The sequence below is a fragment of the Saimiri boliviensis genome, chromosome 7, assembly GCF_048565385.1.
Source record: "Saimiri boliviensis isolate mSaiBol1 chromosome 7, mSaiBol1.pri, whole genome shotgun sequence".
In the NCBI taxonomy this organism is placed as follows: Eukaryota; Metazoa; Chordata; class Mammalia; order Primates; family Cebidae; genus Saimiri; species Saimiri boliviensis.
Genome location: NC_133455.1, coordinates 25,416,223 through 25,423,236, shown reverse-complemented (window position 1 = coordinate 25,423,236; position 7,014 = coordinate 25,416,223).

Here is a 7,014-nt window from a genome sequence, read left to right as displayed (position 1 = left end):
CTCCTCACTCTGTTGTCTGAGGGATTTTGTCCAGGGCTTGTCCTGCAACATTTCTGGTTCCCTGACCAGGAAGTGAAATTTGGTCTTGTGGACAGCCAGGGCAGCCCCTTAGGTGGCTTTGGCCTGCCTTGTGGAGTATCCCCACAGGGTGCTCTGGCTAGTGTGGACGATGTGGATCCTTAAGGCGCCTCTGAGAAGGCACTTTCACTTTCTCATGGAGCACCTTGTCAGAGTGAGATCCAGCAGGCACCCGTGGTGTCTCAACACAGTGGCTGAACACCAGGAAGGAACTGACACTTGGTGAAGTCTGGACGACTGGAAAACGGTAGGATCGTGATCCCGGGAACTAGTCCACTCCATCTGAGTGGAAGTGTGGCCTGATCACCCATGGTGTGCCGGTCTCAGCACCTTGGTCTTGATTTTGTTTTAACTTGGTTGGAGGGAAGGGGATGGGTAACACACCAGGAAAACCCACCCCACTAGGAACCATGCTAAAGAATTTCAAGAAAGGGTACAGTGGTGACTATGGAGTCTCCATGACTCTAGGGAAGTTGCATGCCCTGCGTGAAATAGATTGGCCTGCTTTAGAGGTAGGGTGGCCAGCAGAAAGAAGTCTACACAGGTCTTTAGTTTCTAAAGCGTGGCACAAGGTTATAGGCAAGCCAGGACATTCAGACCAGTTCCCTTACATCAACAGCTGGCTGCAGCTAGCGATAGACGCCCCTGCAGTGGTTGAGAGGACAAGCTGTAGCAGTGCTAGTGGCAAAGGAAAAGGTAAAAAGGAAAATCAGGGATAAAAAGAGTTAAGCTGCTAACTCTAAAGACAAAGGAGAGCTGGCTGTGGTCTGTGTGTGGAAGTTGCCAGGCTCAGCAGTTGAGGGCAAACAGTATAAGAATAAGCTGCTAAGCTAGTGTAACAGCAAGTGAAATGACAAACTTAATCAAAAAAGAAAAAGAGAAAGAGCACAAATAAAATAAAAACTTAAGAAAAAAGCACTGCAGCCTTGTCTGGCAGCTCATTGCAAAAACTCATAGCTCGAGCCAAGCCCAGCGTAAAAGAAAGATCAGCTTTGCTGGGAGCTTCAAAAACAATCTGATTTTTAGGTGTAAATACCTCCCAACTGCTAGAGATAGCACACCAAGTTTTTGTAAATAAAGGTGCTTGTAAGTCACAGAGAAACCCATAAGGAGAATGAGTGGCAAGCCAAGCAGAATGCCAATTTGTTGGCCATAGCCATGGGAAGACCCCCTCCCAGAGGGCAGGGAAAGCGGGGCCCAAGTAACAAAATTTACTCTAGTCACTTGCATCTATGGAAAAACCAGTGTGCCTATTGCAAGGAAATAGGACACTGGAAGAATAAGTGCCCTCAGTAGAAGAAAAAGCAGGGAGGCTTGGAGTAAGGGGCCTTGGGAAAAAAAAAAAGAAGGAGCCTTGTTCAACCTGGCAGAAGGGTTGCTGGACTGAAGGGGACAAGGCTTGTCTGCCCCAGGGAGCCCATGGTCAGGATGACAGCTGGGGGCAGAGACATTAATTTCCTTGTCAATACTGGGGCTAAGCATTCGGTAGTGACTCAGCCAGTAGCCCCTTTGTCTAGCAGGAGAGTAGACATAATTGGAGCAACTGAAAGTTCAGAAAAACAGGCCTTCTCCTTACCATGAACCTGCTCCATAGGGGGGCCATAAAGTTATACATCAGTTCTTGTACATGCCAGACTGTCCACAGCCCCTATTAGGAAGGGACCTGTTAAGTAAGTTAAGAGCCAGCATCACCTTTACCAACCAGGGTTCCTTACAGTTGAAACTGTCTCAGACAGGAGTCATAATGGCTCTCAGAGTCCTGTGAGAAGAGGAGTGGAGACTTCCGACTGAGCCAGGCCAGGAGATAAAACCTGTCCTGGCTAAGCAATGACCATGGGTTTGGGCAGAAGACAACCCCCCAGGACTGGCTGTAAACCAGGCCCTGGCATATAGAAGTGAAGCCAGTGGCATAGCCAGTTAGGCAAAGATAGTACCCAGTCCCGAAGGAAGCCCTTGAAGGTATCTAGGTCCATATCAGGCATTCGAAAGACTTAGAAATCACAGTTCCTCATCAGTCTCCTTGGAATACACCTCTCTTGCCTGTCCTCAAGCCAGGCACAAAGTACTATGGACCAGTGCAGAATTTGCATCTGGTCAACCAAGCAACAGTGGCTTTACACCCAATGGTGCCCAACCCCTATACATTGCTAGGACTGCTGCCAGCTAAAGCTAGCTGGTTCACTTGCTTGGACCTAAAAGATGCTTTCTTCAGTATTCGGCTAGCCCCTGGGAGCCAGAAACTGTTTGCATTTCAATGGGAAGATCCAGAGTCAGGTGTAACCACTCAGTGCACCTGGACTCAGCTTCCCCAGGGATTAAAAAATTCCCCAACCATTTTGGGGGAAGCACTAGCCTGAGACCTCCAGAGGTTTCCTGCCAAGGACATAGGCTGTGTGTTGCTTCAGTACATGGATAATCTTTTACTGGGACACCAGGCAGTGGTCGGATGTGCCCAGGGAACTGACGCACTGCTCTGATACCTGGAGACTTGTGGGTACAAGGTCTCCAAGAAGAAAGCCCAGATCTGCTAACAACAGGCATGTTATCTGGGATTTACCATCCAGCAAAAACAGCACAGCCTGGGATGGGAAAGAAAACAAGTTATCAGCAGCCTGCCAGTGCCGAAGACCTGGAGACAGGTGCGATAATTCTTGGGGGCCATAGGATTTTGTAGATTCTGGATTCCTAACTTTGCAGTCCTAGTCAAAACCCCTGTATAAGGCCCCAGAGGGGTGGGGGACAAAAAGCCATTTGAGTGGAACCCAGAACAACAACAGGCCTTCTTCCAGTTGAAAGAAAAGGTAATGTCTGCCCCAGCCCTTGGACTGCTGGGCTTAACAAAGCCTTTCGCCCCGTATGTGTCTGAACAAGCAAAAATGGCAGTGGGGGTCCTCACTCAGACAATGGGCCCATGGCCTTAGCAGGTGGCATACCTTCCAAACAACTGAGTGGGGTATCCAAAGAATGGCCCCGTGCCTGCAGGTGCTAGCAACCACAGGAAGCAGACAAGCCAACCCTAGGACAGAATTTAAAAATAAAAGCCTCCCATGCTGTAGTCACTCATCAGGAATCCAGGCCCATGGAAGTGCTCCCTTTGAAAATTTGCAGGCAGACTGCACCGAGATGCCCAAGTGTGGAGGTAGCAAATATCTGCTAGTTCTGGCGTGTACGTATTCTGGATGGGTAGAAGGCTACCCTATGTGGACTAAAAAAGCCCATAAGGTAACTCCTGTGCTTTTAAAAGACATCATCCCTAGATTTGGACTGCCCCTACAAGTGGGCTAAGACAATGGGCCTGCATTTGTAGCTGACCTAGCACAGAACACAGCAAAGATGCTGGGAATCAGCTGGAAGTTGCATGCTGCCTACTGACCTCAGAGTTCAGGCAAAGTGGAGCGAATGAATCGGCCTATTAAAAATAGCTTAGGGAAAGTGTGTCAGAAAACGGGAATAATGTGGTACAGGTCCTTCCTATGGTTTTGTTTAACACTAGATGGACTCTTCCTAAGAAAACTGGATATTCTCCTTATAAGATCCTGTACCATAGGCCTCCCCCCATCCTTCAAGGACTCCTAGGGACCCCCTGGGAACTTAGAGAAACTAAATTACATTGGCAACTATGAGCCCTAGGAAAAGTAGCAGAAAAGATAACAACATGGGTTAATAAAAGATACCCTGTTAGCTTATCCTCCCCAGTTCACCCTTTTCCCCCAGGTGCCAAGTGTGAATCAAAGACTAGAATGTGGCTCCCTTGTGGCCAAGGTGGAAAGGACCCCAGACTGTCATCTTAACCACTCCAACTGCTGTGAAGGTCCAAGGAGTTCCTGTGTGGATCACCACAGTTGTGTAAAACCTGCAGCACCTGAAACTTGGGAAGTGAGACCAGATCTCCACTTCCCATGTAAGATCACTTGAGGGGGGCTAAGACAGGCCCTGCCCCAGTCACAGCCTGAAAGCTGACTGGTCTACACAGGGCTGAAGCATGAGGACTTCCAATGTGGGACAAACACTCCTTTTCCTCAGACTATAGACTTGTGTCCTCAGCAGCCTGGTAAATGTAAATTTCCTATCTGAAGGTTGTGCCTAGTGTATACAACAGGTCTACTACATAAATCACTATCAGTCAGTCTCACAAGAGAACCCTAACAGTAAAAATAAAAATGAGAAACTCCCACTAAAAGTGTCGTGAGAGTCTCAAAGTTGGGGATTGTGAGGGGGAGCCATTTATTTCCTTCCTGATGCTTGCTGGTAAACAAAAGTAAAATAGCAAGAAGCTGAAGTTAGCATTCAGGCAACTAGCTGACACCAGTGGTCTTGTTGCAGTGAGGCCTGAGGACTGGGAAAATAACTCCCCCTTATAAAACTAGTGCCTATGTTATCTATAAACCTTGAAAATGGAGCAAAGAAATGTTCTTCCTGTTACCCAGGAACCTACCCTCAGTCACAGTACTCCATGTTTGCGCAAGCTCCGCCCCGTTAGAGCTGTATCTGTCACAAAGTGATTAACTGCCTTGGTTCAGCTCCTGTAACTCTTCCCCTTTCCCTCTTTCCCATGAGCGTCAAATATAAATTAGCGGATCAATGAAAGCCAAAGACTGTGAGGTCAGCTGCCCAGCCAATGGGCAGTGACAGTTTCACCTCAACTCCCTCTTTAGAGTTGTAAGCCCTTAAAAAGGGAAAGGAACTGCTTTTTGGGGAGCCCAGTTTTTGGGGATGAAAGTCTGCCAAAGCTCCACAGCTGAATAGTCTCTTCCTTCTCCACTCCGGTGCCTGAGGGGTTTTGTCCGCGGCTCGTTCTGCAGCAGTAGAATTGATAGATGAAGTTGTGGTAGTTGTAATTTTAATGTCTGGAGCAGCGTCCCACTTGTATCTGTAGTGCGTATACTAATTTGCATTCCCACAAACTGTGTGTAAGAGTTCCCCTCCTTAAAAATCCACACCAGCGTTTGTCTCTTTTTAAACCATTTCTTTCTTGTAATATTTATTTCAATCAGAGTGAGATTGTATGTGTGTTGTTTTGACTTACTTTTTCCTCAGGATTAGTGATGTTAACCAAGGTTTAAAATTTTTTTTCAATGTTATGTCTTCTTTGCAGAAAAACTTACTCAGATTCTTTTGTCCCATTTTGGTTCGGTTATTAATTTCTCTTTTGTTTTATTGTTTTTGTTAATAATATTAGTTGCATAGACCTGTACAAAGACAACCCTTTATCAGACATTTGTTTGACCAAAACTTTCTTATAAGCTATAAGATGGGTTTTCATTTTATTCATTTTTTTTCCCTCTTGTGCACAATCTCTAGAGTTTGATGCAGTCCCACATGTGTCTGTTTTACAAACAGACTAAGAATTCTAAAGATTGGTATACTGTTACTGCATTGGAATTGTTTTTATTATTCCAACATCTATAGGAAACTTTAAATAGTTTTCATTTTACTGAACTTTTTTTTTAAGTGACTTATCAACTATAACAAAAGGACATTTCGCCAATGATCATAGTCACCCATCACACTCACAGAAGTTCCAGGGCCTGATTCTGGCCCCAGGAGCAGTTGGAGCAGCAGGAGGTGGTCCCCTGATGTCCACTGTCTGGGTCAAAGATGGAGTCGCAGACAGCATCCTAGTGAGGCCGCAGCCACTGCAGGTGCTGAGTGGGTATTGCAGGCTTACTGAGACTGGCATTTTGGCTGGCAGGACACCTTGCAGCTGCAGGACAGAGAGGCAGCCGTGAGGCCACCATGAGCCACACCACAGGTTCCCTCTCATTGCCTGCACAGCTAGAGTCCTAGAGCCCCAGCAGTCCCCATACAACAGAGCCTGATGCTGGCTAGGGAGCTGTGGTCACAGAGGTTACAGACCTCTCTCTCACAAGAGAGCCTCCTCCTACCCTCTGCCCATCTGCTAGGCCCTCACTGTTCCTTCTCACTGAGCCACTCCACTGCCTGGACCCAGACTGGCTGAAGACAGTAGTTTTTTGCAGCCACTTGCAGCAGCTGCATCCCCTGGAGGACTCGGACCTCCTAGAGACAGAGCGAGGACAGGAGGCAAACAGGGCCTAGCTGGAAGATATTGAAGGTGGGGGCCTTGGGGAGGGAAGGAGCAGGTGCCGGTTTCTGGGGCTGTTTTCTTAAGGGGCCTCATGCAGCTCATACCTGTTCTTAGAGTTGGATGTAAACAGCTCCTCTTCCAGAAATTGGTCCTTGATTCCAGTCCCCTACCCACACTCTCCACTGGGATATATCTCCTCCTTCTTTGTGTGTCAAACCCTTCCAATAAATCTAAGATGCAGAGGATGAAGCCAGGAAGCGTCCTACCTCGTAGGGTCTCTGACATCCACATTCCCACCCTTGCATAATGTGAGAACCCCAGCTGCTCACCTTCCTCCTTTTCCCAGTGTCTTTCACATTTTCCTGGAAGGTAAACAGAGGCCATCAGAAAGGCCTCCTGGCCCATGACTGGATCCATCCCCACCGCCTCCCATACTGCACCATTGCCAGGGCTACCAGGGGCAGGTGCACACGACAGGACTTGGAACTGCATCAGGCAGAAGGGACATGGAAGCTGAGGCTCAGGGACCTTCTGCCCCAAGCTTTTCTGGTAGCAGACAGAGAAACTGAGGCCTTGCATAGAAAGAAAGTGCTCAGCCACTCAGGAACTCCCTGCTCATGGAAGGGCTCAATTTCACTCTCCTCCCATGAGTCCCACCCAAGGCAGAGGGTGAGTTCTGCTCAGCTCATATCATAGCAGCTCTGCAGCTTCCCCACTCAGGGACAGGGACTGGTGGCTACCTGGAGCCTCCATCACTCATAAGTCGGATGGGCCTGATAGCCTCATTTACAGGAGCAGGCGTGAGGCTCTCAGGAGAGGAGATTTGCTAAGGGCTCAGATCAAGGGCTTGGTCCAGGTCCCTCTCCTTCCAAGCCTCAGGATCCTGGTCA